Genomic DNA, 9,034 nt, shown 5'->3' on the forward strand with positions numbered 1-9,034 from the left:
CACTGAAAGTAGCAATCATTTATCATTCAGCAGGGAGGTATTTTTATACAAACATGAATATCAGGTTATGAAGTTTGCCAGCCACCCCAGTGACATGGAGGCAGTGGTACAGTTGGAGAAGGGGAATGGGCTTGAAAGTCACATTCTTTACCTAACAGACTACAGAGGGAAAATATATATACACATTTGCTGAGCCAGCAAGTTTTTGCTCTCATATCCTTTAGCCCTTATTTGTCTTAGACTGTGGTGTACCCTGCCCTAGTATGTGTAGAAAGGTAACCTTCCTTGTGAACAACTGTTGTCAATTACTTCTGTTTGCTTTTAAAATTGTGTTTGTGCATATAAACAACACTTCGTGTTGCTTTTATATTTACTCCTGTTGAAGGAGATGGGCCAGATCCTCAGCTGATAGAAATTGTTGTAGATCCATTGAAGCCAGTGGACCTATACTGATTTACAACAGTTTTCTATTCTATATAGGTTCTTGTACTGCCCTTATCACTTTAGGATCTGAGCACCTTCTGGTAGTGCATTAAGTGGTGTGACTAACAACTGTCACATGTGGTTCTTTCTCTCTCTCATCTTCTCCCCAGGGCAACAGTTGTGTGCACCATTTTGTTTTTGTAGAGTATTGGGTTTGGTTTTTAAATATTTGCATTGTTCTGTGTCTAGGTTAGGGAAGGCAAGGTCAAAGAAATGTGCCTTGAACTTAGCATGGAAGGTGGTGAGGTTTGTGTTGGTCCTTAGTTCCTGGGGGAGTTCATTCCACAACCTCGGACCAGCCCCCAAGAAAGCTCTGTCTCCAACATAAATCAGCTTTACTCTTATGGTAGAAAGTTCCATTGTGCCAGAGGAGCAGCTTTATTGACCACGGTCCTTATCCCCGAGCTTTAGACTCTCTTAGATAGCTTGGGCCCAGGCCACTGAGCACTTCGAAAGTAAGGGCTGAAACTTTGAACTTGACTTGATATTGTCTGGGAAGCAAGGGGAGGAAGAGTCCGATGTGCTCCCAATAGCTTGTGTTGCTGAGTAGATGTTCTGCAGCATTCTGCAGGGAGCTGGCCCCACATACCTGTCATGATATCACTTGGTTGTTATTTCTAGAGACAGTGTATTCACTAAGCTGAATACTTCATCAAAGCTTCCTACCTGGCAGGGGTGTTGTGTGAGGTAATTAGTGTTTGTAAAGCCCTTTGAGGTTCTTGGATGAAAGACACTATAGAAGTTCAATAGTAGGGTTAATATTATGTGCACAGCTGGTCAGTCTGTTGGGTAAATCATAGAATCATAGAATATCAGGGTTGGAAGGGACCTCAGGAGGTCATCTAGTCCAACCCCCTGCTCAAATGAGCACAGCAGCTGCAGAAAGCAGTTCAAACTAGAACTGCTTAGAATCATAGAATCATAGAATATCAGGGTTGGAAGGGACCTCAGGAGGTCATCTAGTCCAACCCCCTGCTCAAAGCAGGACCAATCCCCAACTAAATCATCCCAGCCAGGGCTTTGGCAAGCCTGACCTTAAAAACCTCTAAGGAAGGAGATTCTATCACCTCCCTAGGTAACGCATTCCAGTGTTTCCCCACCCTCCTAGTGAAAAAGTTTTTCCTAATATCCAACCGAAACCTCCCCCACTGCAACTTGAGACCATTACTCCTGGTCCTGTCCTCTTCTACCACTGAGAATAGTCTAGAACCATCCTCTTTGGAACCACCTGTCAGGTAGTTGAAAGCAGCTATCAAATCCCCCCTCATTCTTCTCTTCTGCAGACTAAACAATCCCAGTTCCCTCAGCCTCTCCTCATAAGTCATGTGTTCCAGACCCCTAATCATTTTTGTTGCCTTCCGCTGGATGTTTTCCAATTTTTCCACATCCTTCTTGTAGTGTGGGGCCCAAAACTGGACACAGTACTCCAGATGAGGCCTCACCAATGTCGAATAGAGGGGAACGATCACGTCCCTCGATCTGCTGGCTATGCCCCTACTTATACAGCCCAAAATGCCATTGGCCTACTTGGCAACAAGGGCACACTGTTGATTCATATCCAGCTTCTCGTCCACTGTCACCCCTAGGTCCTTTTCCGCAGAACTGCTGCTAGCCATTCGGTCCCTAGTCTGTAGCTGTGCATTGGGTTCTTCCATCCTAAGTGCAGGACCCTGCACTTATCCTTGTTGAACCTCATCAGATTTCTTTTGGCCCAATCCTCCAATTTGTCTAGGTCCCTCTGAATCCTATCCCTACCTGCCACCGTATCTACCACTCCTCCCAGTTTAGTATCATCCGCAAATTTGCTGAGAGTGCAATCCACACCATCCTCCAGATCATTTATGAAGATATTGAACAAAAACGGCCCCAGGACCGACCCTTGGGGCACTCCACTTGATACCGGCTGCCATCTAGACATGGAGCCATTGATCACTAGCCGTTGAGCCCGACAATTTAGCCAACTTTCTACCCACCTTATAGTGCATTCATCCAGCCCATACTTCTTTAACTTGCTGACAAGAATACTGTGGGAGACCGTGTCAAAAGCTTTGCTAAAGTCAAGAAACAATACATCCACTGCTTTCCCTTCATCCACAGAACCAGTAACCTCATCATAGAAGGCGATTAGATTAGTCAGGCATGACCTTCCCTTGGTGAATCCATGCTGACTGTTCCTGATCACTTTCCTCTAGTGTAAGTGCTTCAGGATTGATTCCTTGAGGATTGATTGATTGATTCCATGATTTTTCCGGGGACTGAGGTGAGGCTGACTGGCCTGTAGTTCCCAGGATCCTCCTTCTTCCCTTTTTTAAAGATGGGCACTATGTTAGCCTTTTTCCAGTCATCCGGGACTTCCCCCGATCGCCATGAGTTTTCAAAGATAATGGCCTATGGCTCTGCAATCACAGCCGCCAACTCCTTTAGCACTCTCGGATGCAACACATCCGGCCCCATGGACTTGTGCACGTCCAGCTTTTCTAAATAGTCCCGAACCACCTCTTTCTCCACAGAGCGCTGGCTACCTACTCCCCATGCTGTGTTGCCCAGTGCAGCAGTCTGGGAGCTGACCTTGTTCGTGAAGACAGAGGCAAAAAAAGCATTGAGTACATTAGCTTTTTCCACATCCTCTGTCACTAGGTTGCCTCCCTCATTCAGTAAGGGGCCCACACTTTCCTTGGCTTTCTTCTTGTTGCCAACATACCTGAAGAAACCCTTCTTGTTACTCTTAACATCTCTTGCTAGCTGCAGCTCCAGGTGCGATTTGGCCCTCCTGATTTCATTCTTACATGCCCGAGCAATATTTTTATACTCTTCCCTGGTCATTTGTCCAATCTTCCACTTCTTGTAAGCTTCTTTTTTATGTTTAAGATCTGCAAGGATTTCACTGTTAAGCCAAGCTGGTCGCCTGCCATATTTACTATTCTTTTGACACATCAGGATGGTTTGTCCCTGTACCCTCAGTAGGGATTCTTTGAAATACAGCCAGCTCTCCTGGACTCCTTTCCCCCTCATTTTATTCCCCCAGAGGATCCTACTCATCAGTTCCCTGAGGGAGTCAAAGTCTGCTTTCCTGAAGTCAAGGGTCCGTATTCTGCTGCTTACCTTTCTTCCCTGTGAACTCGACCAACTCATGGTCACTGCCTCCCAGATTCCCATCCACTTTTGTTTCCCCTACTAATTCTTCCCGGCTTGTGAGCAGCAGGTCAAGGAAAGCTCTGACCCTAGTTGGCTCCTCCAGCACTTGCACCAGGAAATTGTCCCCTACATTTTCCAAAAACTTCCTGGATTGTCTATGCACCGCTGTATTGCTCTCCCAGCAGATATCAGGATGATTAAAGTCGCCCATGAGAACCAGGGCGTGCGATCTAGTAGCTTCTGCGAGTTGCCGGAAGAAAGCCTCATCCACCTCAACCCCTGGTCCGGTGGTCTATAGCAGACTCCCACCACTACATCAATCGTGTTGCTCACACTTCTAAACTTAATCCAGAGACACTCAGGTTTTTCTGCAGTTTTGTACCGGAGCTCTGAGCAGTCATACTGCTCCCTTACATACAGTGCAACTTCCCCACCTTTTCTGCCCTGCCTGTCCTTCCTGAACAGTTTATAACCATCCATGACAGTACTCCAGTCATGTGAGTTATCCCACCAAGTCTCTGTTATTTCAATCATGTCATAATTCCTTGCCTTCACCAGGACCTCCCGTTCTCCCTGCTTGTTTCCAAGGCTTTGTGCATTCGTATATAGACACTTGAGATAACCCGCTGATCGCCCCTCATTCTCAGTATGAGGTAGGAGCCCTCCCCTCTCAGACGTTCCTACCTGTGCTTCCTCCCGGTATCCTGCTTGCCCACTTACCTCAGGGCTTTGGTCTCCTTCCCCCGGTAAACCTAGTCCAGCTTCACTGGAATGGGAGGGGTTCAAATGAACCCCTCCCGCACCATGAACTGTGCAGGGGAGATGACCCTCCCCCCACTCTAAGAACCCTGCAGCCATGTGGCCTTTGGGAAAGAATTGCAGGGAGAAGCAAGTCACAACCTGACTTGCCATTTGCCATCATCACTTTACATGTATGTTTTGTGCCTTTCCCCTACCATTTTCCCACCTTGTCTGTGTAGACTGTAAGCTCTTCGGGGCAGGGACTGTCTCTCCTTGTGTTTGGAGAGTGCCTCGCGCAATGGGACCCCATTCTCAGTTAGCCTCTAGGCACTACTGTAATAAATATGAAGAATAATAACAACAGCAAATGAGCAAATTCGCTCTGTGGAATTTGTGTTTATTTAGTGATATGTAAGTGATATATTTCCAGGAAAATTGACTGGTTGGTTGCCAGTTATTGCAACACAGATTGAGACATCAGATGGCCAACTTTCCATAGCCGTCACTATTTCATTTACCAAGAAAGAAGAGTGGGGTATTGGTTTGGAGGTGTTCAATGTATGAGGCCTGTATATATTGCCACTGAGCATCTAGGGAACAGTAACTCTGGTTTAGGGATGAACACGGAGTCTAGATGAATCAATCTTAGAACTGCAAACTTACCATTCAGCTGTGAACACAAAGACAGGTTTAGAACAGAAAGGCACGGTGGCTTTCGTTAAAAAGTCATCATTTGCCAACAGTTACAATGGAGTGGTATTTGAGATACTAATGATTCTTCCTGTCCTAGGATAGGAAACAATTGTGGTTACTACATTGTATCTGATGGCAAACTTTTATGTATTTGTGACTAAATGTTAAAATGTGGACTTTGGCAATGTCTACAGTTACAATCACAGACATCTTGCTTTAAAGTGTTCACTCTTTCTATCTAAACTACTGCGATCATTACTTTACGTTCCCAAGAGATGTTTTTAAGCTGACCTAAACCCAGTATAGACATCTTGGACCTAGCTGCCGCCTCTTGAGAGGGCAGATTTACTACAGCTATGGAAAAACCTCTTCCGTTGCTGTAGCAAGTGTCTGCCCTACAGCAGTGTAACTGCAGTGCTGCAGCTGTGTCGATGTAGAACTTGTAGTGTCGACATACCCTTAGTTTAGGGGGAAAAAACACTCTCAAAGCAACTGACAGAGAAGTACTAGAAAAACAGCTGTGGGAAAGGTTAGACAAACCAGGTTGTATAAAATAAGTATCAACTCCAAGCTTTGCCCAAGGTTCAATCTGAATCTAAACCCTTTTTGGGTAAGAAAATGTTTGGATAAATAGCCTCTACTACTAAACAAATTTACACAACCTTTTATAAAATAAAGATTTATCTAGAATACCCATAAAGTCTCAGTGTTTGCTCTCTGAACACTCCTATTGTATGAACAGCACCATAACCAAACTAATTACAGAAGAGTGTCCAGACCATTCTGTTCCCCTCATTCATCCCCCTCAAGCATGCAAAATTGTCCCAGTCTCCCAGTTCCTCTACTGTAGCTTCCTAAGCAGTACTAGCCTTAAACCCTAATTTTGGCCTCTAGAGTAAGTACTTATTAACATCAGGCCATGTTCCTGTTTCACAGCAGGCAGCAGCTGTCAACCCTAATCTGGAAAAGCTTTTATTTTCAGGCAATAATTTTTCTAATTATTGCCCTATTTCCACCCTCTGTTTTTGGAGGGGGAGGGTGAAGCCTTTGGTGGATGTCATGGCACCCCACTTATTGGACTTAAAGGTAATCAGTTTTATGAGATGCTTCAGTCAAACCTTCAGCCATGTCATAGCTCTAAAGCTGCCCTTTCCCTAGGAGGGTAACGACTTGGTAGTTAGGAAGAAAGCTTTTGAGCACTAATTGGCTTAATGCCGACATAAGCAATGGAGGCAAGAGTGTAGGTATCTGACTTTTTCCTTTTCATTGTTTTCTAAATGTATGAATCTTCTAATGACACATTGGAGGGGGAAATGTAAACTACTTCTACACCTTACAGGGTTCTAAATGAACTGTATCAACTCAAGAGAGCGACCTAGGCATCATTGTGGACAGCTCAATGAAGATCTCTGCTCAATGTGAGGCTTCAGTCAAAAAAAAAACCAAAAAACCAAGATATTAGAGTGCATAAAGAACAGTGTGGTGAGCTGGAGACTGTTATCATGCCTTTATATAAATGCCTAATCTGCAATCCTTTGTGCAATACTGGTCCCCCCATCTCAAAAACTAGAGAGAGTTCAGAGAGTTGTGGTGAGAATGATCAAAGGACTGGTAAAACTCTCCTCTGAAGAGCAATTGAAAAGACTGGGATTGTTTACTTTAGAAAGGAGACAGATAAGACGGAACATGATAAAAGTATATAAAATAATTTCTGGATTAATGAAAGTAGATTGGGAATTTATCTTCTCCCTGTCTGATAACACAAGACCAAAAGGACAAAATTTCAATAAAAGTAAAAGGTATGACATTTAAAACTGATAAAAAGAAATACTCTTTCACACAATGTGGAATTAAACTGTTGAATTTATAGCCACTGTAAGTCCTGGAGGCCAAGAATTTAACAACATTTAAAAATTGGATATTTCTGTGGATATCAATAGTATCCAGAGTTACCATAAAACAAAACAAATTTTGGGGAAAATATATTAAATCTTATGCTTCAGGTTTTAAGACAATCTCTAAATATGAGAGATTGGGATGATGATAACTAATGTAGAGGACAAGATTACTACACAACTATCTCCTATTGTGGGTTCTTACATCTTCCTCTGAGGCATTTGGGGCAGGCCATTGATGGAGATGGGATACTGGATTAGATGGACCTTGGGTTTGATCCAGTCTGGCAATTTCTGTGACCCTACAAAGCCAATAATACTTGCCATTTATATATTACTATGCGTTCAAACTGCCATAAAGGCATCATCTAATTCCTTACTAAGTAAATAGCAGAATGTCTGTGGAACTAAATTCATCTGGGCTGGGAATGATCATTAGGAAGAATCACACTGCAGAGCCAGTTTTCTTACATTTTCAATACCTCTTGGAAATCAGTGCCTTTTTTTAGTCTCTCGTTCAGTTTTACTTATCTCATTGGCCCCAAATCTAGACAGGTGGAAGAATTCAGACCCAGGTGTTTTTAAGACATTTCCATCTGAAGATCAATGCTTTGATAAATCAGGTGGGAGCAAACTTGTGAAACTTACCTCTTGAGTGAATACTTCAGAGGGTCGTGTGCTGGGATCTGAGCCCTGGCTGGGGACGGACTTTTGAAATCAGCTGTTTGTTTGCTGCTATTTTTGTAGCCTGGAGTGCCACATGAACGTTTCTGAAAATTTGATATGAACAAGGAATGGGAGGCTGTCAGCACTTCTGCTTTGGTAAAAGGAGCTAGACTATAGCGATGACTTATAATACACTGGTTCGTGAGATCAATGACGGAGAGGTGTCAAAAGATACTGAAATCTAACAAAAAGAAAAGGAGTACTTGTGGCACCTTAGAGACTAACCAATTTATTTGAGCATGAGCTTTCGTGAGCCACAGCTCACTTCATCAGATGTTTACCGTGGAAACTGCAGCAGACTTTATATACACACAGAAATCATGAAACAATACCTCCTCCCACCCCACTGTCCTGCTGGTAATAGCTTATCTAAAGTGATCAACAGGTGGGCCATTTCCAGCACAAATCCAGGTTTTCTCACCCTCCACCCCCCCACACAAATTCACTCTCCTGCTGGTGCTAGCCCACTAACCAGCAGGAGAGTGAATTTGTGTGGGGGGGTGGAGGGTGAGAAAACCTGGATTTGTGCTGGAAATGGCCCACCTGTTGATCACTTTAGATAAGCTATTACCAGCAGGACAGTGGGGTGGGAGGAGGTATTGTTTCATGATTTCTGTGTGTATATAAAGTCTGCTGCAGTTTCCACGGTAAACATCTGATGAAGTGAGCTGTGGCTCACGAAAGCTCATGCTCAAATAAATTGGTTAGTCTCTAAGGTGCCACAAGTACTCCTTTTCTTTTTGCGAATACAGACTAACACGGCTGTTCCTCTGAAACCTGAAATCTAACAATGGTTTGTGAGAACTGGGATTTAAAATCTATTGGTAAAGTCCTTAAGTAATTCCTCAGAGCCTGAGTCTCCTCTTTATTTAAGATGGTTTTTATATCAGTGTAACCTTTTGACCACAATGGAGTTACTCCTAATTTACTCTAACAGAATCAGACCCTTAGATTTTATTCAGTCCTTAACCAGGTGAACGCCCATTGACTCACGGGGCCTGATTCTCTTTTCTCAGTGGTGTAAATTGAGAGTAACGCCTGTAAAATCAATGGATTTACACCTGTGTAAAACTGGAGTTAGTGAGATCAGACTCAGGACAGTGAGCTCAATAGCTGAAGTAACTCCTGAATAAAGCAAGTGTCAGTGTGATGGAGCAACGACGCTACAGTCCAGGAGATCTCAGCCAGAGGTCTACACCTGGCGAGGTGATAATTAAACCATGGCGTTGAGGCAGCTGCACTTGGAATGCTGCGTGCAGTACAAGAAAGATGTTAAAATACTGGAGGGGATCCAGAGAAGCGTAACAAAGGTAATCCAAGGACTGTAGAAACTGACAACTAAGAAGAGTTAAAAGAACCAT

This window comes from Caretta caretta, chromosome 5 (genome assembly GCF_965140235.1).
Source record: "Caretta caretta isolate rCarCar2 chromosome 5, rCarCar1.hap1, whole genome shotgun sequence".
Lineage (NCBI taxonomy): Eukaryota > Metazoa > Chordata > Testudines > Cheloniidae > Caretta > Caretta caretta.